The following is a 24,631-nucleotide window of genomic DNA, read 5'->3' as shown; positions in this document are numbered from 1 at the left end:
ACAAAGATTGTTTTTAAAACTGCTCGTCTCTGGAACTTATCCCAGTAACAGGCTAGATTAAGAAAACTGACTAAAAACAGTAGGAAGAAAAACTCACTCTACCCGTTGAGGCAAGAGAAATGCACACAGCCTCTGAAATAACTGCAGAGGAGTTTTCCTGGGTTAGGTACGCGGTGGGGTGACCCTACCCCATAGCGGGGCGATGGCACATGGTGGGAACCAAGGAACATCTCCGAGTAAATGTAGGAAAATGCACTCAACTCCCAAACAGAGAGAGAAACTGCTTTTTTCCTTAAAAGCTTCTCTCTTTTATTCTCAGAAAGACTCTCTTTGGTGTCTTGACTGCTGAAGGGACAAGCCTGTCATCCCCAGAAAGGAGCCCTGGACAGTCTCCAGATCCTATGGCCCTCAGGCCCACCTTGCCTACTGATGATCCCACATTACGAAACCTAATAATCAGAAAAAGCCTCCCAGTCCGCAGCTCACAAGTGACATTTTATTCAGGGAAATGCTAATAAAAACCTGGGGCTCTGTGTAAACGCTGTCCCCTAGGTACTGAGGCTCCACACAGATGGCACACAGGGAGACAGGCCTCACCCCTTCCTGGTGCCCCATGTCTCTCCTCACATTTTATTAGCTGAGTTTTGTGGCGGTTTGTTACTTTTAACCTGACTGTCCAAGGCAGCTGCACTAAACTAATTGTCCAGGGCAGATCCACTCATAATGACCATCAGCTCAGAGTTGGAAGTAGCACTGGAGAATGAGGTGGTATCAGGGCACTATGCTTCCCTGCCCTCTTTTCCAGGGATGCCAAGTAAGTTTCTGCCATGGCTGATGATGTCAGCACTACACTAACATTAGTTCAACGGCAGGCCACCAATTAATACTTAATGAACAATGCCCTTAAGAGCAAAACCCCATCTCTGCCAAAAATACAAAAAATTAGCTGGACGTGGTGGTGAGCGCCTATAATCTCAGCTACTGGGGGACTGAGGCAGGAGAATTGTTTGAACCCAGGAGGCAGAGTTTGCAGTGAGCCGAGATTGCACCATTGCACTCCAGCCTGGGCAACAAGAGTGAGACTCCATCTCAAAAAAAAAAAAAAAAAAAAAAAAAAAAAAAAGAAAAGAAAGAAAGAAAGAAAGAAACGATTCTCATGACCCTGTCAACATCTTCAGTTTTTCCCAAGGATAGTGTAAAATTATCACACACAACGTAAACCCAATTAGATCAACGTTCTCTCCTCACCAATCCATACCTAAATCCATATTTCAAAATGGTCCCCAATTTTTCACAATTTAAGAAGACTGAGAGGAATAACCATGAACAAGCAAGGTTTACACAGACGTCAGTCTTCCCAACTCTCGCTCAGGAGCTCACCCCAAACTCCTCCTGTGGAATCAGCCCGGATAACAGTTCCTGGTGGCCGCACAAGAACAGAGGGTCCCACGAACCCACGACAGACCCCACCATTCAGCCCCAGGCAGAGGAGGGAGGTGGACGGTCACAAAAGACAGAAAAGCAGGGAACTGTGATTCTTCTGAGTTAATGCAGGTGATTGGGCCAAAAAACAAGGCACATCCACCTGTGAATGGGGTGAGCTCCCAGCTGGCTGTGCAGAGGCTGTAGATATGAAGGAACTCACTTCCCTGCACACTGAAGTGCATGAGCATCTCCACATCGACCGCACCTGGGCTCTGCTCGCCCCTCACAAACTAAGATGACAGTGGCTGCTTCTGGACAGAATGTCAAGGACAGATGGACAGACATCCTGGACAGACACTGTACAGAGACCAGGGGCTGGGAAGGGGGAAGCGGCACAGCCTTGGGGCCAGCAGGGGCAAGGCCAGGAAGCCTCGGTGAAGGCCTGCATCTCCTCATCCAACAGAAGCAGGAGGGGCCACCCAGTGAGGGCTGCAGCTGCGGTGAAGTGGCCAGTGGGACATAGCAGGAGGCCGTGGCCAGCCTTACCCCCAGCCCAGGAGGAGGGGCCCAGCTGCGGGCACTGCCCCGGGAGCCAGAATCCTGAGCCCCCAGGGAAGGTGGGAAATTGCCCCTGGGCACTGGGTGCTCAGGCTGGAGGTGGTGAGACCTCGAGGCCCTGCAGTCGGGGAGGTGAGGGCAGAGATGGCCAAACTGCAGCTCAGTGAAGGGCTTTGTCAGGAAAGGCCCTCAGAGGCTGCCTCACCAGCCAGGGGGAGGTTACTTCCAGCCCAGAGGCTCAACAGGGCCCTCGGTGGTGATGCTTAACCTTGTCCTCTGACAGAGGACCATCGAGACAGAGTCACTCAAACCTCTGCCAAGCTCTGCACCCAAATGAAGCTGTTACCACAGACGCTGAGGCAGGTAGTGCTCATCTCAACTCTGTACAAGTGGTTTATTTAGCCAGTTCTCCAAATTCTTAATGACAAACCACACTAAACGTGTGTTTTCAGTATCACCTATGCTCATAGCTATGTGTAAAATAACTATCACAAGGAAAACTAGGTGGTGAACCCAGGAGGAGGAAATCCCCACGACGAGTCGAGATTACACCAACGGACCGTTGGCTCTTCCCGGCTGAACCCAAGAGCTCTTGGCTGGGCTCACTTCCATTCTAATTTCCAGATTTATTTTTACTTTCCCACATTTTCATTATGAAAATGTTCAAACATATTTAAAAAGTGGAAGAACAGTACAATGAGTGGTCAAGTTTTCTCCACGTGGAGCTCCAACAACTGCTAACATTTCGTTAGATTTGCTTTCTCACTCTCTCTGTAGATCAGACAGAGAGACAGATTTGTTTCTTCTCTGGAGCCACTTGAAGGTGAGAGGCTCCTGCTGCCTCACCGAGTCCTCAGGCACACGTTCCCTAGGAATAAAGGCCCCTCTGCAGCCGCAGTACCATCATCGGCAGACAAGAATGATTTCAGAGCATCGTTGTCCAGGTTATGTTCAGGTAGCACAATCGTTCCGAAAACGTCTTTTCTATCCGGGCCACACACTGTGCTGAGTGACTCTCCTTCCCCGTCTTAGTCAGGGACAGCCTCGCACCCCTTTTATCTGTGATCTTCACTTTTCGAGAAGATCATTGCATTGTCCTGCAGAATATCCCCTACCCCAGAGGCATCTGTTTCTAGGGCCATCATGAAATTCTCTACTATGCACCTCCATTCCCTGTAAACAGGAAGTTTCAGTCTCGAGGCATGATCACCTTCTGTCAAATGCTTCTCGGCAGCTTCTGGGTGAGGCTGCTGCTTCACGAGGGGCGCGAGCTCCTACTCCTGGTCACTGACGGCACGGCCGCGACCAGCACCACACCCCGAATCAGAAACGTCTGGAGGGGCCGCGGGCAGCCGAGACACCTGGAGGTGTGAACGGCACAGGCGTGGGGCAAGAACAAGGTCAAATCATAACGGAACGTCAGATTCCAGACACTTCCACCTGGGTAAGATGGTGACATCTCCCTAGCAAGTATCTGAAGCCAGAAAGCATGACAGAAAATTCACGACCTGCCTTCGTTCACCCAGGCTGCTCTAACAACACACCACAGGCTGGGCAGGGGCTGGCAAATGACACAAGTTCATTTCTCACAGCTCTCAGTCTCAGTCTCAGGCTGGGAAGTCCATAGTCAAGGCCTGACAGGTTTGCCTGGTGAGGGCTTCCTGGTTCATAGACGGCGCTTCTCACTGGGTCCGCACACCATGGAAGGAGCGAGGGAGCTCTCTGTAGTCCCTTTTTTGAGGGCACAAATCCCATTTATGAGACCCTCACGACCTCCTCACCGCCCAAAGCTCCCCCTCCTAGCACTATCTCCTCGCGGGTGAGGATTCCAACTTGTGAATCTTGGGGAGACACAAACATTACAAAAGCCCATCATTTAATTTTTTTAAAGGCATTTTTGCTTCTGTAAAGTCTCAAGATAAAATCAAAAGAAAGAGGTCTGAGTCAATCCACACAGTTCTCCCAAAAAGGGAAGTGATCAATTGCCACCACTTTTTATCCGAGACCTGCTGGGTGCCCCGGTCTGCATGACTGATTCTAAAACGCCATCCTCTCCTCTGTCATTCAGAGGTCAGAGTCAGTCCAGAGCTTAACACCAAGGCAGAGCTGACTGAATGACACCAGCTAATCCAGTAAGACAAGCCAAGACTCCTGCCCAAGGCCTAATCCTTCCCCCAGGGAAACATGGAAGGGCCAGACACCTGGCAGCCCTTCCTTCCTGCTCTAAAGCCCCAGAGACACAGCGCCGGCCAGGTGTGTGCCTGGGGCAATGCACAGTAACGTCAGCTGGGCACCGAGTCTGAGAACATGTTATCAAGTAAAAATGAAAACAAGACTGCTGAGAAAAGTTCATGCTTAATCACCTCTGGGCTAAATTCTAAATACAATGTTATTTCAGAGCTAGGTGGAAGTAATTCCTTAAAAATATATATGAACAGTGACTAGCAACCAGGGTGATAAGTACTCAATATGTGTTTGATGAATAGATGAATTTTTAAAATTTATGAAAAGAGCACGCTCTATTTAGGAGAATTCTATTTAATTGGATGTCCTAACTATACAGTGGTTCCTTCGTGCTGACAGCAGAGTTTGTTTCAGTTAACTCAAAAAATGGTAAGTCACTCTAACAGAAAACCAAAAGGCTTTACAGAGAGTCAAATTATGGTGCCAATTTAACCGTGCATGGCAATTTCACCTTAATATTTAAATTCTCGAAGCACCATACTCAGAAAACAAGACATAACATACATAAATGCATCGACTAAAGCACCATCATCTAGAATTTGACAAAGTTTGACTGTGAGTTTCAAGAAAAGGGCTGATGAGGCCAAGAAGTTCCTTTCCCTCTCCCCTTACCTCCCATTTTGGTGACCAACTTAATGCAGAGAAATTCCTGTTTCAGGTTTGCAGACATTGGAACAATCCTGGTATCTATTCCCCCAAGACACCAACAGGCTGAAGTCTGCAGGGTGCACATATTGAAAAATCACAGGAGCACTAGAGTGGTGGAAAGAGGTGCCCATGAAGACGTCATCCTTTCTAAGACAGGGTCTGATTCCGCCTCCGGGCCCTTTTGCAAAAAGCCATTGGTACAAATTCACAGCCACCAGGAGGAAACACGCAAAAGACCCCACTGCCCTCCTGGCTTCCCAGAAGGCCTCAGAAGGACGAGACACGGAGCCTGCCTGCAATCCTGGACCCTCCTCCCGGCATTCAGTTTCACAAGTGTCACTTGTTTGACTGACGGAGGTCCCACAATGGGCACAAGGAGACCCGTCAGGTCAAGAGGGTGCTACTCGGCTCATGGTCCACACATGCGGACCTGTCAGGTCAGGATGCCCGGCTCATGGCCCACACATCGGGATGCGTCAGGTCAGGAGGGTGCTGCGCAGCTCTCAGTATCAGCCACATATGCACATTCTCCACTGAAGCCACTGCATGAAACCACTGCATGAAGCCACGCTGGAAGCACTTTCTGGCAGGTTTAGGAGGCTCGTGTCCAAGGTCATTAAACACATGGCAAGCTCGCCTTGGAGGCATTTTACTTTGCTTATGACAATGAAGCATTCTCATTGCACTGATTAGAGCACGCTTTCTTGTTCAGTGCCTCGTTGAAATAGGCATTTTGTACCTGTCTTACAGATTACATCAAGGCCCTAATACATATAGACCCTTGTCTCAGGTACACACAAAGCAGCGGCATCTCTAGAACGTGTTTTGGACCACGGGAGGAAAACAAATCGCAGCATTATCGATTGATGTTGCTTAAAGTGTATTTCCAAATGTTTCTCCCGAGCCCGGCCTGTGTTCACGGCTTCCGCTGACCACACGCCATCTGCTGGGCACTCTGTGCACTTTCTCCCACACCCGCCACGCCTGTGGTCCTGTGCTTATCCCTCCACACGTCCCCACGTGGCTAAATCTCCCACACTCACCACGCCTGTGGGCCTGTGCCTGTCCCTCCAGGCGTCCGCACCTACCACGCGGCTAACGCACACTTCCTACAGGCGGCAAGTGCCTGAACATCCCCACGGCTGGAGGGGCTTTGGGTAGGTTCTACAGAACCCACAGACAGGCATGGCCACCCCGCCCACGGCCACCAGAGGCTTTGCTTTGTCTCTAGAGGTGCCCTTCGATGAGGCGACATGGCAGATGACCCAGTGTGAGGTAATTAAGACTCAGGAAATCATGGCCGTCTTACCTTTAGAACTCACCTCTCTCCCCAGCACTATATCGCGAAGGGTGGGTCGCCAGAGTTGGGGAAGAGATGCCCAAGGCTCCCTCCTGCCCTGACAAGCTGGGACACTGCTCCCCTCTGTTGGTTTCTCACCGCACCTCAATAAACTGAGCTCACAGCAAGAGGCAGGCATGGGCTGAGTAGAAACACACAGCAGACCCCGGGTGGGCAGGACGGAGGACGAGGGTGCTCGCGGAGACGAGGGTGTACCCCAGGAAGAAGGTGCACGCGGGGTAGAGGGTGCGCGCGGGGAAGAGGGTGCACAGGCCCCGAGAACCTGGTGGCAGCAAGGCTGGTCAAGGCTGAACTCCAACAGAGGCAGCAGCAAAGGTGTTGGGAAGTCAAGAGAAAGCACCACCCAGAGGGGCTGCATGAACCAGCAGCGACCCCAACCCAACGTGCTCATCGGACTGGGCACACGCACACGCTGTGGACACGTGTGAATATGTTCCACTTAACGTGATGTTACATAATAATCAACAATGTTAACCCCACGACTTCATTACATGGCATCTGGCACATTGAGACTTTTTATTCTGTCTCTCTTCCTATACACAGAAGTGGAAAATAGATCCAAGATCATTCACAACAAATTATTGCTAATTGAAAAAAAAAAAAATTCCTACCCTCACCTTGGAGGATCTCAAGGCAACACCTCGTTCTTTGAGGTCATGGTTGGGACTCTCTCCGGACCCCTAGATGGGTCTGAAACTGCAAGGAATCCCCAAATGGGCAGTTTTGGGGCCAGCACAGATGCCAGCCACACATCCAGGCAGGTCTTGGCAGGTTGCTCCGTGACTTCGGCTGGGTCACTAACCTTTTCTTGCACTCAGAACCTGCCAGGAACGAGGGCACTGGCCCGCACGTCTCTGCTCCCAAGGCTACATCCCCTATGTTCCGCTGCACTCTGGGTTCCATGCCTTAGATCCCAGGCACCTTAAAGTTGACGTTTCCCCACCACTCCTCATGAAGTTGATACTCAGATAACGTCCTTCCTCTCCCACCTGGTCAGTACCCGGGGAGAAAGGAACCCGGGTCTCAGTTTGATTTTCTGCCAGTCCATCGAAAAAACAGCTGGCCAGCAGCGCTGGTGCACAGCACTGCCAGGTTACCCGTGACGAAAACAAAGCAAAACGAGATATACTCAAGTCAGCTCCGGCAAGTGCTTCTACATCCCTGCTCCAACAAGGAAAGACAGGAGGCAAGGAGTGTGGCTCACGCCTCTTGTCCTTCCTTGTTGGGTCAGGGGTACAGAAGCATTTTGGGAGACTGAGGCAGGACAAATGCTTGAATTTGAGACCACCCTGGGCAACATAGCAAGACTCGTCTCTACAAAAAAAAAAAAAAAAAAAAAAAAATTAGCCAGGTATGGTATCGTGCCTGTAGTCCCAGATACTCAGGGGGCTGAGGTGAGACGATCACCTGAGTCCAGGAGGCGGAGGTTGCAGGGAGCCAAGATTGCACCACTGCACTCCAGCCTGGGCATCAGGGTGAGACCCTGTATCAAAAAAAAGAAAAAACAAAAAACAAAAAAAAGATAAGAAATACAGGAGACCACTAATAATTCCAAATAGTGCCTGCTAATTTGAAATCTTTTCCAGATATGGTGAAGGAAATCATTTTTCTTCCTACGCCCATTCTAAGGAAACGTTTCTATTTTTCTGCTATACAATTTGGTAACCTGCCATTTCAGATCCTGGCCTCTTTAAGCAGGACTTGCTGGAGTGCCAACAAAGCAGCGCTCTGAAACCTCAGCATCCTCAGCATCACCCTGGAGGGCAGGTGAAGGATGCTGGGCCTCCACCTCCAAAAGTCACACTGGGGTGGGGAAGATCTGGGGTGAGGCAGGGTTTGCATTTCTAGTCTAGGGCCACACCACCCTAAACACGCCCATCTCATCTAACGCATACCAGAGGGAGAAGCCACGTAGGGCAAGTCACAGAGCAAGCGTCCAGGCACCAGGTCACCAGTTGTCTATTTAAATGCAAACCCGTCAAACAGCTTAAGTCAAACAGGTTCACCCTCCTAACACATTGGCCAACACAGCTAGTGATAAATATCACTGCTGTTAGACCTTCTGCTCACTGATGACCAGAGCAATGGCCTGAAACATCAAAGCTGAAGGGTGTGTGCCACGGTCAGGGCTCTGAACACCCCCATCCCAGGCCATCTCACACGGGTGCCTTCACTGGCACCGGGGTCTCACAGACCAGCTCCACGCTCACACTTACTGGGACGCAACCACCCTTTCAGCCCTTCATGCATCTGTACCCTATAGCAGTGTTCAAGGGAGGCTAATTTAAGTAAGAAATGTAATACGGACATCTGTGAACTCTTCCTCCATATCCACTGAGTGGCCGTCCAGAAACAGAAATATTAAAAAGAAAAAGAAGATTTAAGAGTCAAACACAGGGCCGGGTGCAGTGGCCCATGCCTGTAATCTCAGCACTTTGGGAGGCCAAGGCGGGTAGATCACATGGGGCCAACAGTTTAAGACCAGCCGACCAACATGGCAAAATCCTATCTCTACTAAAAATACAAAAATCAGCCAGGCATGGTGGCACATGCCTGTAATCCCAGCTACTAGGGGGGCTGAGGCAAGAGAATTTCTCGAACTGAAAGGCAGAGGTTGCAGTGAGTGGAGGTTGCAGTGAGCCTAGATCATGACACTGCACTTCAATCTGGATAACAGAGCAAGACTCCGTCTCAAAAAAACAAAAACAGGCCAGGCACGGTGGCTCACGCCTGCAATCCCAGGACTTCAGGAGGCCAAGGCGGGTGGATCACAATGTCAGGAGATCGAGACCATCCTGGTTAACACTGTGAAACCTCGTCTCTACTAAAAATACAAAAAATTTAGCAGGGCGTGGTGTGGGCACCTGTAGTCCCAGCTACTCGGGAGGCTGAGGCAGGAGAATGGTGTGAACACGGGAGGTGGAGCTTTCAGTGAGCCTGGATCGCGCCACTGCACTCCAGCCTGAGTGACAGAGAGAGACTCCATCTCAAAAAAAATAACAACAACAACAACAACAAAAACACAGAAACGCGTGGAACAAGCCCTTGCCCCACTCCATGTCAGCTGTGCTATGCCACCCAGGAGCATGCCAAGCTCAAAGAGTCATCCACCTGCCTTGCGTAAACGATGTCAAAACTCGAATCACAGAGACTGAGATTCCCTAGCCCTCGCCATGTGCATGTCACTCACAAGCAGGCATGAGGACCCCCGCAATTCACAGGGAATCCCTCTGGCCATCTGATGACCATCCATTCATAAATAAAAAGCATTAATTCCTGCGGGGTTGCAGAGGTGTATACATCAATACTTGTTAGTGTTCACAAATGTTCCACTTGCGGATGGAGTGACGTTACAGAATTGGGAAGAACTTCACAGACATACGAGGGGTGCATTTAAGGAAAAAGTGTAAGGAAAAGGTGAGAAAATGGAATATGCTAACCTCTGTCTTTTCATCACCCTCTAAATCTTATGATTCCAGTTCTGTTCATTCTGCAGTGAAAAATAACAAGTGATTCACACTCAGACACAAGGTGGCTTAGGAAACTATGGCTGTTTTACAAAGATGAAACAATTTCGAAGATCAGGATTCCATGAACGTACTTACTTAAAGAGAGAAGAGACTGGGAGTTACACATCAACTTACCAAGGCTGTCCCGAAGTCCAAGAGCCCCTTAGGAGAACAGAGAATGTGCAGTCTCCACAGACCAATGCAGGTGGCTGGGCCCAAGAGTGGGGACGGGTAGGCTGCAGGAGGCTTGAAGAGGGAGCTGTACCACCAGCCTCTCGCAGAAATTCCTAATTAAACCCTGACAGCAACTCTGTTTAGTGAATTGTCTCCTGGTAAGAAGAGTGAAGCTGTTGAAAGCCTACAGCCAACCCTCTGGATAACAGTTGAGATGTATTTTAGAGAAGGAAATGATCCTGTCACAATCCCAGTCCTGCCCACAGCTGCAAGCACGTCCTGGGAGTGCGGCTTCTTGCTCTGTCAGCACCAGAGCCCACTGTAGTGCCACACGGGTTCTGCCCGACGTTCCCACTTCAGGGAGTCTGGGCAGGTGCAGCTGAAACACCCAGGGGGCAACCCCCACACTCACTTCTCAAAAGTACATGCAGAGGCAGACAGAATGAAACACGGCCCCCAAACCTCAGACGTACGGTTCAGCAGCACGGCCCACCATAGAGCCACATGGGATTTGCCCGACGCCCCCAATTCACAGAATCTGGGCAGGTCCAGCTGAAACAGCACCTGGGGGGCAACCTCCAACCCCACTTCTCAAAAGTACATGCAGAGGCAGACAGAATAAAACATGGCCCTCGAGCCCCAGACATAAAGTTTGGCACGGGCATCTGTGAAACAAGAACAAAAGTCGCATGGGAAAGTGAGCACAAAAATGAAAAAAATAACAGAATTACAGTGAAGATGGATGAGATGGGGAGGATTGCGAGGAAGTTGAGAAAGGGACTGAGGACCTGAAGGGGGACATAAGGGCTGGACATTCCCGACAAGGTAACAAACACACCTCTGGATGAGGTTGGACATCATCTTCATTATGGAAATAAAGGGGAAAAGCCTGAAAACATGTTTCCTACCAAGAAGCAAAAATCAAACTGGCTTCAGATTTCTCCTCTACAACACTGGGTTCCAAAAGATGAGGATGTGGCATCCGTGGGGTCTTGAGGGAGAGCTGGCACAAACATCCCAGAGCTGCCGTCTCCAGAAGCAGCTGAAACAGCCTCAGATCCAGCAAACTCATGTCTTGAAAAATCTATCAGAGTACACCCCCTTATCAAAGGGACGCGTGGCTGCAGGGGTTGTGGTGTAAGGCAATTTAGAAATCTTACTCCGTGCAGACCCTAAACTTGGGAGGCTGCTGGTCACACCCTGGGAGGACCTCAGCCAGCGGGAAGCCCTGTGCCTCCTCTCTGCTCCATCTCTAATGCCAAGAAACATTTTATGCATAATATTACATTATTTCCAATTTGTTAAATTGTATCTATTAAGTCCATAAAGAGACCAAGAAAATGTATAAAAACATTGATGACTTCACGGTGGTATTATAATTAATTTTTAAACAAAACATGTTGTCTAAATTTTCCAGACTGAAAAAATACTCTTTTTAGCAAGAAAGGTGCTTTTGAAGTCACCATAAACAATTATATATCCATCCTACGAACGTGGTCTTAAAACAAAAAGTGAAGAGCAAAAACAGCAGAAGGAAGTGCATGAATATGTTGATAACGTTTATCTCTGAATGGGGGCGCTGTTTTGCCTTCCATTTCCCTATGCTTGAAGTGTCACCTCTGTAATGTAATAATAGAGCAAACACCATAGTTGAGGAAACACTGCTGCCCACTAGGACATAAACCAAGTCTCCTCCAAAATGCTGCGACCCCAACCTCTGATTTTATCTTTTAAATCAGCTAGGTTTTCTCCCCAAAAAAGAAGCATATTGTATCATTACTCTTTAAAGTTAGGTGACTTAACAGGCATACAGACTTAAACATCTTCTGGAAAGGTGATGTGTCAAGTTTAACTAAGATTTCTTTTGTTCTGAAAAGAGCAGGGGCACGTTCCCAGGTGAGGGGACTCCAGGAAACACTGGCTGTGTCCGATGGGCCCTCACCTGGAGAAACAAGCGCTCGACGCCTCCACCCTCCACCCGGACTCAGCAGGAAAGGGATGCAGAGCTGAAGACAGACTCATCTATAAAAACCCCAACGGCTGTTTCCAGGAGCTACTCACTGTCCCGTGCCGCTGCACCCTGCTCCCCTGTGCAGGTACCGGAGCTGCTGTCCAGGCTTCCCCAGGCTCTCCACGCCTCCTTCCACCCCACGTCAACCTGCACCACCCAACTACCCACCGTCTCTTACTGACCACCGGCCTCAATTCCCGCATAGCCTGGAAACTGCAAAGCTGCGTGGCAGCAAGAGGGGACGGGCAGCGAACGCACCAGCCAGGTGGCACCTGCTTCCACCAGACTGCAGGGTCACAGCCCCTGCCTCATGGAGCCGTTGTTATGCACAACTACACTGGGAAATCAATGCAGCTTTAGCTTTACTTTGGTGCTAAATTAACTTTATAACACTTGGTTATAACATACATTAATTTTTACAGCAATTACTAAAATAACAACTCATAATGCATTCATTTACCATATTCAGAAAAGCAACTGAAAAACCAAACACACAGCAGAATTTTATAGGACTGTAGTAGTTTTTGTTAGGTTGTGAAATTATTTTAAGCTCAAAATTAAAGTAATTAAATCTGTGACTCTCAACTGGGGGAGGTGGGCACACACAGAGAGGGGAAGTTAAAATCCTTTTTTTCTTCCAAACCTCACACAGACCCACTCGGCTGGTCATTCCCATTGCTGGAATTATGTCCTGTTCCTTAGGTTAAAAACAACTGCCTTCATGCCTATTAAAAATAATGTTTCTTCCTTTCCTGAGTGATTGTGAAATGAGCCATGGTGGCAAGGTAGGCACGAACCGAGGGAAACTGAGTCCATGCCCACATTTGATGGTGGGCAAGAACAGAAGGAAATTGGGTCCATACCCACATTTGATGGTGGGTGAGAACAGAAGGTAACTAGGTCCACATCTATATTTGATGGTGGGCAAGAACAGAGGGAAACTGAATCGGTGTCCACATTTGATGGTGGGCAAGAACAGAGGGAAAGTGTGTCCAAGTCCACATTTGATGGTTAGCAAGAACAGGGGGAAGCTGGGTCCACGTCCACATTTGATGGTGGGAAAGAACGGGGGAAACTGGGTCCACGTCCACGTTTGATGATGGGCGAGAACACGGGGAAACTGGGTCAAAGTCCACATTTGATGATGCGCGAGACCAGGGGGAAACTGAGTCCACATCCACATTTGATGGTGGGAGAGAACAGGGGAAAACTCGGTCCACGTCCACATTTGATGGTGGCTTTTAATGCACTGCAGCCTGTGTCCCCTTGACCTTCACGAATCTTCAGGTAGTAAGAAAGCAATTTTTCTTACTGGAAAGGAGAAAACTAAGTGGCTGCAAAGTAATATAATTTCCTTAAAGCAAAACAACAGAGAACCAACTTTGACTTTTTCCACATTACCCAGTAATTCTAAGACTAAGGGTTTTGTCATGTTACAGCAAATGCCGTTCATTAGGGGGAAAATGGAAGTCAGAACAGTGTGTGCTATTCAAATTCTCAATGAATAATTAACTCAAATGGGTTCAGAGTGCTACAAAATGAAATTAATTTGTTTTTAGTTTAACCCCAAATCCCCAATCCCTTGCCAAATGATCCGCTATGTATCCTACATAAAGGACAGGGTCTTTCTGGCAGAAAACCATTAAAAGTTTTTATTTGCAGTAAGAGAAGCATGCCTTCTTATCAAACAGGTGCATGGCCCCCTTGCGGGGGGGTCATCCATCACCTGCATCCCCGTGTGTCACGGTGTTGCCGCACACCATTAACGCATCAAAATGGAAAAGGAAATGTAAGCAGTGTTTGCTGTCCAAAGTTCACGTCAACAACTCCTTATTATGAAGGCACTTCTGAGCCTTTCCTCCTGCATCTGGGAGCTGCCAGCAACCCAGTTCCAGGAGAGAAAATAGCTCGACACCTCCTGCAGCCCATGGAGTCCTCTTGTTGGGACAAGGTCCCCCCAGGAGAGAGGAGCCCCCAGCAGGGTCAACAGTGGAGGTCCTGGGGGTGGGTGGTGCTGGGGAGGCCATGCGGGGAGGGCTGTTCCCTGTTCCCTTCCCCTCAGGAGACAGCTGGCCCAAGGTGACACAGGACCGGATGGGATTTCAGGGTCAGGGACCACGGAGCCCGGGGCTGTGGACCACACCAGCCCAAAGCCACTGCATGCCCCAGACCGGGGCTGTGGACCACACCAGCCCACGGCCACTGTATGCCCCAGACCAACACGAGAAGAGTGCAGACCAACAACATCTTCGTCTACGGTAGGTGTCACGGTTATCGTTCCTAAGAGAGTCCACGGCCACTTCTACCAGGTGCCCTCCACTCTTCCCCTGCCCCAGCTGGTCCCCCTGTGACAGCCGTGTCTTTGAGAACGGGGTGTGGAGCCAGGGGGAAAACACAAAATAAACCACCTGCTACTAGAAACAGCCTCGCTGTCCTCAGGGAGCCGGTCCCGGGGCCAGCCTCGCTGTCCTCAAGGAGTCGATCCCGGGGCCAGCCTCGCTGGACTCAGGGAGTCGGTTCCAGGACCCCATGGACACCAAATCCAGGCACATTCAAGCCCCACAGGTGGACCTGCCGAACCTGCGTGTACAAAGAGTCGGCCCTCCGACACGCGTTTCACATGGCAGGAACACTGTATTTTCTGCGTGTACAAAGAATCAGCCCTCCGACATGCGTTTCACGTGGCAGAACACTGTATTTTCTCCCTGAGTTTGGTTGAAAAAATCCACCTATAAGTTGACCCGCAAAGCTCAAGCTTGTGTTGGACGAGAGTCAACTGTACGCAATTGACACTGATTCCTACCAACAATATCCAAATCTTACCATGACCAGCACGATAAAGAGAATGAGCAAAATTTAAAAACTAAAGCAGAGTGTTTTCCTGCTAGTTGGGGCACTGCGTATCCCCTGTGGGAAAGACCACACTGGCTGCTGACCAAACTCCATCGGCCTCTTCCTCCGTCCTGAGGGCATCTTCCTCCATCCTGACAGCAGCCTGGGCTTACCTCAGTCCCAGGGCGGGGGAGGAGGACGCACTGTGCACCCTCCCAGCTCTCCTCCGCCCCTTCCCTCAGGCTGGCCCAAGAGCAGCCTGGACAGTCAGGTGCTGGGGACACCGAGCTGCCCCTCCTCGGCCCACAACCTCAGGCCACCTGTCTCATTTGTGACTGAGAAACAGAGCTGCAGCTGCAGGCGGGAGGCGGGACACGCTGGGATCTACCCATGGCCAGGCCTAGCTGCTCTGATCACTCAAGCTTCACTTTCATCACTTGCTCTAGCAAATAAACTAGAATAAAATATGCCACTTCCTCCTTTGCACACACTCCCAAGCCTCCCATCCCACTTCCCGGCGCTGACACCATAAGAACACTTTCTGTGCCTTTCCAGGTATTTTCTATCCTCCTCAAGCACAGAACCACATTTAGAGTGAATTTTTTTTTTTTTTTTTTTTTTTTTTTTTTACAGAAATGGCACCAGGGCAGATGATTTTTTTTGTACCATTTCTTTGGTTTCTTGGGCATTTTCCACACCAGGACAGATGGGCTCTGCTCTCCTTCCTCCCCACCGAAGGCTGCCTCACAGCAGCCACACACAGAGCCGTAAGCCCTCGAAAGACTGTGGGTGTCTCGGGGTGCCCCACGTCCCCAAAGACCAAGGGGTTACAGATCCACACTGTCAAACAACACTTCAGACATGGCCTCGAGCCTGGGAACCCTGCTGGACAGCCCAGGCCAGCAACAGAATAGAGGTGTGAGAGGTAACATTTGCACTTCTTAAAAAAAAAAAAAAAAAGGCAGATATTCAGTGCCACATTTAAAATGATCATGGCGGCCAGGCACAGTGGCTCATGTGTGTAATGTAAGCACTTTGGGAGGCCAAGGTTGGCAGATCCCTTGAGGTCAGGAGTTCAAGACCAGCCTGGTCAACACGGTGAGACCCCTGTCTCTACTAAAAATACAAAAATTAGCTGGGCATGGTGGCAGGCACATGTAATCCCAGCTACTTGGGAGGCTGAGACACAAGATTCTCTTGAACCCTGGAAGCAGAGGTTACAGTGAGCTGAGATTATGCCACTGCAATCCAGCCTGGGTGACAGAGCAAGACTCTGTCTCAAAAATAAAAATAATAAATAATAACAAAAGAAAAAATATATATGCATTCCTAGTCCCTTGGAGCTGCAGCAACAAAGCTGGTGATATATTTTGGGTGTTTCTAATCAATGTTTTCCATGAGCTACACTGCAAGTCTCAACCTTGACCCTGCTACAGTAATCATCTATTACAAATTAAAACAAGAGCCATAACTCTGTCTCCTACTAAAATATTCTAACTGAGACATGTTAACAGAATACATTTCTTTGGGTGAGAAAGTATCCACCAGGGTGGGGAACAGACGGCCCACCGATTGTGCTGTGGCCCTAACCACCAAGGACTCATGAATCATCCACAGCAAGGCTGGTGACTCAAAAAGAACACTAAATTGCTCTTTGACATCAATTCTTAAACCTTGAGAAACCAAAGTTCTCTTTGTAACAGACTTGAAAAAGGATGAAGTCAGAAGTAGCTCAGCAGAGATGCACCAACTCTTACCTGGGAGAGACACTCCTTGCTAATCACGTCTGGATTAACGGATGTGCTAAAAGCATCTCTTCCAACAGAGACAGACTGCAAACAGGAATGCCATGAACACCTTCCCCAGATAACCCAGTCCTCACCCATCCACCCCTCAGGAGGTCCCCAGACAAGTCCAATAAGGAAATGACCCCACAGCAGATTCAGGTGCAGGCAGTGAGGGTAGTGACGTCAGGGAATTCCGCCGTAAACCTTGGCAGCACGCAGGGAGGTGTACCCAGCTGGACAGGTGAAGTCAGAAGTGCAGGATGATCTGGCCATTCCAAGTAAGCAGGGCATAACAATTTTGTTAAAATGAAACCCAGCCTTTGAAAAGGCCTGGACTTCCCACAATGTGTGGTATTTATAGTGTGGACGGCACTGTAGAGAAGTTATCAGAGGGTTCACGACGGCAAGATCCACGGAGGCTCTGCCATGTGCCAGGCATGAGACAACAATTCACACAAAACACCTCATTTCACCCTACACAGAGTCCACAGACTGCTCCACAGTCTCCCAGGTAAGAGTTGGTGCATCTCTGCTGAGCTACTTCTGACTTCATCCTTTCTCAACTGCTTCATGTTTCACCCTACACAGAGTCCACAGACTGCCCCACATTTCACCCTACACAGAGTCCACAGACTGCCCCACATTTCACCCTACACAGAGTACAGAGACTGCTTCACAGAATACTACCAAAGGGGACCATCAAATGATCCCCAAGAAGTAATGAGCGCCTTAAAAGTAAGAAAGCCAACCTCCTCCCCCTCTATTAACTTCCTCTCCTCATTTCCGCAGAACCAAAGAAATATGAAGGGCCAGTGACGCCCCACTGAAGAACGCTCTCCTGGTGGTTACACTCTGTACATAGGGAGCACAACCCTGCTCCGTGCTGCCTGAGGCTACTATTCTATACTACACTAGTACGATCTGTTTGTTCTATTCTATACTATTCCATTCTCTATGATAGAATACTACAGCTTCACTCCATACTATAAAATGCTGTACTATCTGTTCTATTCTATTCTATTTTCTTCTATACAGAAAGGAGTTAGCCAGCTTGCTTTAGGCAGACAGTAAGGGAAGGGTCCCAGAGAGCCTCCAGCCCATGTTTTGTGCAGATAGGGGGACTTGCACGGGGGGGCCCTCCTAAACATGCTCACAGCAGACTAAACGTCCCCATGCACACGAGGGAATGGGGTGGAACCACCAGATATTTGCTCCTTAGACAGCGAGACCAGCCCCATCAGCTTCTATATAAAAGCCCTTGTAGTCAACTGGGAAGGGGGCGACCAGCAATCTGCTCTCAGGACCCCTCTTTTCGCTGAGAGCTTAACTTTTAGCTTAACGAGTTCCACTGCACTCACTCTTCGATGTCCCCGTGCCTGTTTCTTCCTGGTCATGAGACAAGAACCTGGACCCAGCTGAGCTAAAGAGCAAAACTCCTGCATCAGTGCTACAGAACACTATCCTCTCTGTTCTGTGCCATGCGACTCTACTATTCCACACCACACTACGTAATATTAATACTATGCTGTGTGTTCTAATCTAGATTGTATTATGCTATGCAATACTACGTCATTAGTTCAACTGAATACTCTACAATACTATCCCACTTGTTCTATTCTAGACCATGTAATACGATTTTTCCTATTGTATACTATACTACATAATGTTACACTGTTTCTTCTATTCTATGCTACCCTATATAACATTATGCTATTTGTTCTATTCTGCGCTACTCTATATAATTCTATTCTGTTTGTTCCATTCTATACAATACCTTGCATCATTTTACCATGTTCTATGATACAAGAGTAGAGTCAATTATACTTTCATAATCTTTTCCAAGCTCTTACCCAGTAAGAAATGTGATGTTTTACTATGCCTCACATAAATGCACATTTCATGATAATCAATGCCATTTCCTATGGTTGTAGAATTCTGTCTCTATGATTCTACTGATACGGCTTCTTTGGGCTTTTCTTTAAGTCCTTTGCAGTGTCTGGTTTCCTAGTGAAAAGATGACTAAGGTCCCAATAAGATCCTACAAAACCAGCATTCACACAGGCTCACCTGTGTGCACTCTGCTGGACTCCGTGTTGAAGGAGTGACAGGAAGACAGACGGCTGTCGGTGGATGGAAGGCAACAAGCACAGAGTAGATTCCAGAACTGAGACATGTACCAAGGCTCTGGCACAGCTGAGGGTCGATCCCAATTCTAGCCTCTCACAGAAAGGCAGAGGGGACTTAGCACAAAGAGCACGGAACTTTGCTTTAATAAAGCAAATGCTTACCATCCACTGTGAGGAGCTCAAGGAGAAATGGCAGTAGGCTCTACTAATGATACTGCTTTAAAAAATGGAAGGGAGAGGGTACATTTTCACATGGGCCATGTGGAAAGTTGGCTGGACCTGCCGCTGGACCTGACACTGGACCTGCTGCTGGACCTGCCCCTGGACCTGTCGCTGGACCTGCCGCTGGACCTGTTCCTGGACCTGATGCTGGACCTGCCGCTGGACCTGATGCTGGACCTGACGCTGGACCTGCCCCTGGACCTGCCACTCGGTCTGCTACTGGACTGCTAACAAATGCTGCAGATTTTTATGTAGAAAAAAGTACAATGCGTCTGAGAGCAGCTGTCCCAGCTCTGGATGAAGCCGGCAGAAAAAGGAAGCAGCAGAGACGCTGGTATCATTCAGTGGGCAGAGTCAATGACCCTCCTCTAAGTCCAGCAAAGCTCAACCTGCATGTCTGCAACTAGAAATACCAATCATAAGCCAGACCTCCTGGCAAATACCATTGACCTGCTGTAATTCTGTGTGGTGTATTATGTCCCATGTACAGGAAATCATTCACAAAGCCTTTAACCAGGAAGTACTAACATGACTTTTAATGCAATATAACAGCTTTGCACCCATTTAACATATATTTAACCCCAGTGGTATATTTAAATATATATTTTATAGAACATCAGGCATGTTTACCTAATGGCTCGAACTTTCACAATGTCTCTCTCCCTGAGAGGACAGAGGAGGATCCCATGCACTGTCTCCAGGAACATGCCCCTCCCAGAGAGGATTCACAAATCAAATGTGCACATGCATGCACAGAAACATATCACACACACACACACACATGGACACGCACACCTATATGCAATACATACATTCACACATGCACACACGTTCACATAATCACATAATACCACCACATAACAGATGCGTACACATACACACAACACTCAAACACACGCACACAAACATACAACACTCAAACACACACGCACAAGCATACACACAACACTCAAACACACATGCATATACATACACATTCTGACACACATACATACGTAAGTGCGTAGACATAACATGCACAAATATACATGTATAACTATATACACATGAGCATCCATGCATGCCTACTTGCACATATGTGCAGTCGTGCCTAAACATGTAACACATGCACACACATACATGCAACACAAATACACATGCACACATATACACATGCATGCACATGTACATTACACACAAAGGCACACATACATGCACAACACATATACATGCAATACACACTTTCATACACATAAATGCAAACACACATACATATATACATCCCTCAAAGACCCCATTATTCAATTCTAAACAAAGTGGTTTATCCCCCAAATGTACCTTCCCGTAATTAATAAGCTCTACTGCACATTTCTTGTTTCAAATAATGAGGTCTCACACACAGCACACACACATTTATACTCCAATACGTGTGAACATATAAATAGAAATAGGCACACGTGCACGAAGACCCTCTTCTGTAAAGGTATTCTCAAACTTGAACTGAAAGAATTCTGCTAATTATAGTCAGAGTCAGCAAAGATATATATTTGACCTCGGAATGAATATACTCGTTCTTTTCGTTACCCCTGGCAACAGCAAGAATGTAAAACAGAGTTGTGCGATACCATGTCACTTATTCAATCCCACTTCCTGGCATCTGACCCACTTGGAATAGCGTTTCTGTCTGAGTGATTTCCTTCTGACTAAAATCATGAGACAATTCCTTCTCTTCCTGCTTTCTCTTTCCCAGGCCTTTTCACTGCCCTTTCATCATCTCAGAAATAAATCATACTTGTCAAAATGGAACGCAAAGAAACAGCCTTAGGAGAGAATCCCACAATGGAATGGACCCAAGAGAGGAAAAAATATTCTTTTTGAAAATGTACAAAAGGAAAAGTCAAGAGGCCTGGGTTCCCTCTCATGACAGAAACAGACGTCAGCATAGCAGGTCGCTCAGCACAGTTCAGCTCTGTGTATGAAACAGAGATTCTAGTCCTTGTCCCTGTTTCAAGCTCTGTGTATGAAATAGATTATAGCCCTTGTCCCTGTTTCATGATGTTGCAGTGAAGGTAACAAAACAGACAAAGGGCACAGGCTGCAGAAAAGGATTTTAAAAGGATGACTTTTAAAATGTGAGCCTGCTTTTCAAGGGCACAATGAGGACATTTTCAAGTATATTAAAGCTGATTTATAAGAGATAGGTATAAAGACTCTACAAGGTCGTTAGACTTTAGACTTACAAAGAAAACAAATCACATTCTCCTAGCATCACCAGTCAGGTGTTCCACAAATACTAAGAATAGCCACTGCAACGGGGTCCACTATGAGGGGTCAAAACATAACCCATGAAGCATGGCCGAGAGCTCCTATAACCTGATTTCTAGGAATCTAATTTTAAACATCCTCACAGCTAGCACATCACAAAAATACAGAGCTCCAAATGCTGTAACACAAGTGCTAACAACACCTAGCCAAAAATATACGAGGCATTTCAGGCAAAAATCCCAGAATCAGAAGAACGCAAGTTTTCTAAGTTCTTCAAAAGCTGGTGCTGGTTGAGGCTCTTCTGCAGACTTCAACAAAAGACACGCTAGAATTAGCCATTGACGGTAACCCTGAGTCAACACGCACAGTGTTCGGAAAAGCACAAGGCCTGCTCCGGCTTGAGACCCTGGGAACTTTCTCTGGACCGCACCGAGTGGACGACTTTGAGAACTCAAAATAACTAACAACCAGTCCATGAACAGAGAAAGAAGACTGCAGCCTCCCTGGGGACCTGGCTCCATGCCTGCCACCTTTCTTCCGGATACCTTTGCCCTTCCTGGCTCCCTCCTCCACCTGGAGATGCTCTGGGTTCAGGCCCCTCTCCAGTTGTGTCTCGGTCCACAGCTGGCTACCTGTGTGAAGCACCAGGCCTTGAAGGACCATCTCCACCTGCTTCCTGCACTTCCCACCCACTTCCACCATGACACCCAGGCTCTGGCTGCTCTCAGGGATCAGGGCCGCCAGGCTCCCCCACAGGCTCCAACTGGAGTCCTGCCCCCTGGTTTTCAGCAACACTTGGGACTTTCTCCTGGAAACTCTCGGCTCTGGGCTTTAGTGAACTGCGCCATCCAGCTCTTCTCTGGACTCTAAGCAGGGCCTTCTCTGGGTCTTCCAACCCTTCCTCCATTTCCAAATGTGGGCTTTCCTTTGGCCTCCTCTCTCCAGACATGCACGCCTCACACTCTGGCTACTTGACATGCACTTCTACCTAAGAGGCTCCCAAATGCTCCCTGCTCCAGATTTTCCCCAAGCCTCCTCCTGTATTTCCAAACTTGCAGCTTGCAGTGGTGTCTCTAAGTATCTCTGAGTCAGGTCCACACTTGCTTCTCCTGATTTCCGGCAAAGCGCAACGGCGCCCTCGGGGTGCAGACTCGCAGCTTCATCCGCCTTCCTGTACTCCCTCTTCCCCTCCTGACCCAGGCACCGAATTGCTCAGCTCACTGGCTGCCTTCTCTCCTCCTCCGGCCACGGCGAGTGCCCTGCATGAGCCTGCCCTGTCACCCCCCGGCTCCACGGCATGCCGCACATCAGAGACACGATTCTCTCCGAAACCCTCAGTGGTTCCCTAGTATCCCACAGGTAAGGACTTCCACATTCTGGCCCCAATCTAACTTTCTGGCCTCAGATATGCACATGCATATTTTATCTATGCAAAGAGAGTACAGGCCTCACACCCGCTCTCATTCCTGGGCTCCTAGTTCCTCTTAAAGGTGCTGTATGAGGTACCTATGCACTTTCCAAACACTAACTGAATATGCGCTTGGAGAACACTTACTTGATAATTTTGTGGCATTGCCGGATAACGTGGACAAAGTGAGAACTACGCAGGTGTGTGGATGCTGCCTTGCCCAGAACTCACTTACCCAGACACTCCCAGATGCTCAAGTTGACCAGCCCTATTGGCGCACAGGCAGGCGCAGGCTGCACCCCCACAGCTGGGCCCCGCGAGCTGAACTATAATTACGAAGCAGTTGTTTGCTCCTAAATCTGTTTATGCTGGTGCATTTGTTACACATTACTGAAACCAATAAAGTATGACTCCAAAGAGAGAATAATTGTATGAAAACTAAGTTGGATGCCTTTCAAAGACTTAATATAGGGGAATTTTTTTTTTCATTTTAATCTTTTTAAAATTGCTATCAAATTAGATATGGGCAAAAAATATATACAATGTTTGAGGAAATAATTTTTAACGGTTTCATATCTAACATACCTTGCTTCTCTTGTGTTGCCTATTCTCTTCTAGAAGAATAAAAACTGTGGCAGGCCTGCGATGGCTGTGGTTGAGGAAAGAGGCCACAGCCACAGCCAGCAGAACCATGCTCAGCAGCAGCCTAGCCCCGCGTGGAAGAGGCGTGAACACTCTCGGGAGAGATGGATGTGCACTAACGGCCCCCAGCTCTGACCTCTTTATCTGAATGCGGTGATTGGTTTTATCTGAATGTCAGACAAAAGGGTGTCTACGTCCAGGAAAGACTCTAAACACTCTGGACGCTGCTGCGGCAGATGGTGACCGTGACCCAGTGATACCACTCTCCAGTGGGCAGCCAACCCAGTCTCCTAATCGTAAAGGACATTCATAGCAACACTACGAAAAAGAAACACTACTGTTCTGACCCAGAAAAGTGAAATGTAAAACATAAAATACACAGGTTATAACTAAGAGGCAGACAGACCGGGCACGGTGGCTCACGCCTGTAATCCCAACCCCTTGGAAGGCCAAGGCGGGTGGATCACTTGAGGTCACGAGTTTGAGACCAGCCTGGTCAACATGGTGACACCCCATCTCTACTAAAAATGCAAAAATTACCCGGATGTGGTGGCGGGCACCTGTAATCCCAGCTACTTAGGAGGCTGAAGCAGGAGAATTGCTTGAACCTGGGAGGTGGAGGTTGCAGTGAGCCGAGACCACGCCACTGCACTCTAGCCTGGGAAACTCCTTCTCAAATAAAATAAAATAAAATAAAATAAAATAAAATAAAAGGCAGACAAACAAAGGAGATTTCCTCTGATCTTAAAAACAGAAGTATTTGTTTCACAGCGTGGATAATTGAAGATCTGCATAGAAATCACCTAGAGTCCCGATCTCCCTCACAACAGACTGGGATAGAGGGAAGGAGGGCAGGAGGTGGGCCCCTTGTCCACGAGAGCCTCCTCCCACCCCATCCCCTTCCTCAGGAGGGCGGCCTGCCCAGTGCAGGCTCCCTTCTCCCCAGGTAAGACCCTGGCGTCTCTACAGGAACACCCACCTCCCTTCCCTGCAATCCACTCCAGCTGCTCACGGCCAGTCAAGGGGGGCACTCTTCAGAGAGGAGCAAACGGTTTGGAGGACAGCCTGAACTCCAACGTCCCAGGTGTGGCTTGCCAGGAAGCACAGAGGAAGGATGCAGGTCCCGAGAAGGAGGAGGCGCAGGAGGACGATGAGAGAGAAGAGAGAGAGACAAGAGAGGCAGACTGCCCAGCCGGGGGCTGAGCACAGGATCTGGCTGAAGCCCCCTGGGGAGGGGCAGAGGCAAACAGGCTGCTGCTTCTAGGCTGCTCGGGAAGATACAAGCTTGAAGGGTCTGCAAGGCAGGACTCACTGAGGAGCAGTCATGTGGATGCCACGCCTCTCACATGGCACACACTGACAACATGCAACTCACATGCAACACAACACAACACGCATGTACAATGGGCTTATACAACACTGACAACACACACTGCACACA

This window comes from Macaca mulatta, chromosome 6, assembly GCF_049350105.2.
Source record: "Macaca mulatta isolate MMU2019108-1 chromosome 6, T2T-MMU8v2.0, whole genome shotgun sequence".
Lineage (NCBI taxonomy): Eukaryota > Metazoa > Chordata > Mammalia > Primates > Cercopithecidae > Macaca > Macaca mulatta.
The sequence above is the reverse complement of the archived record's forward strand: the minus strand, read 5'-3'. Positions refer to the sequence as shown.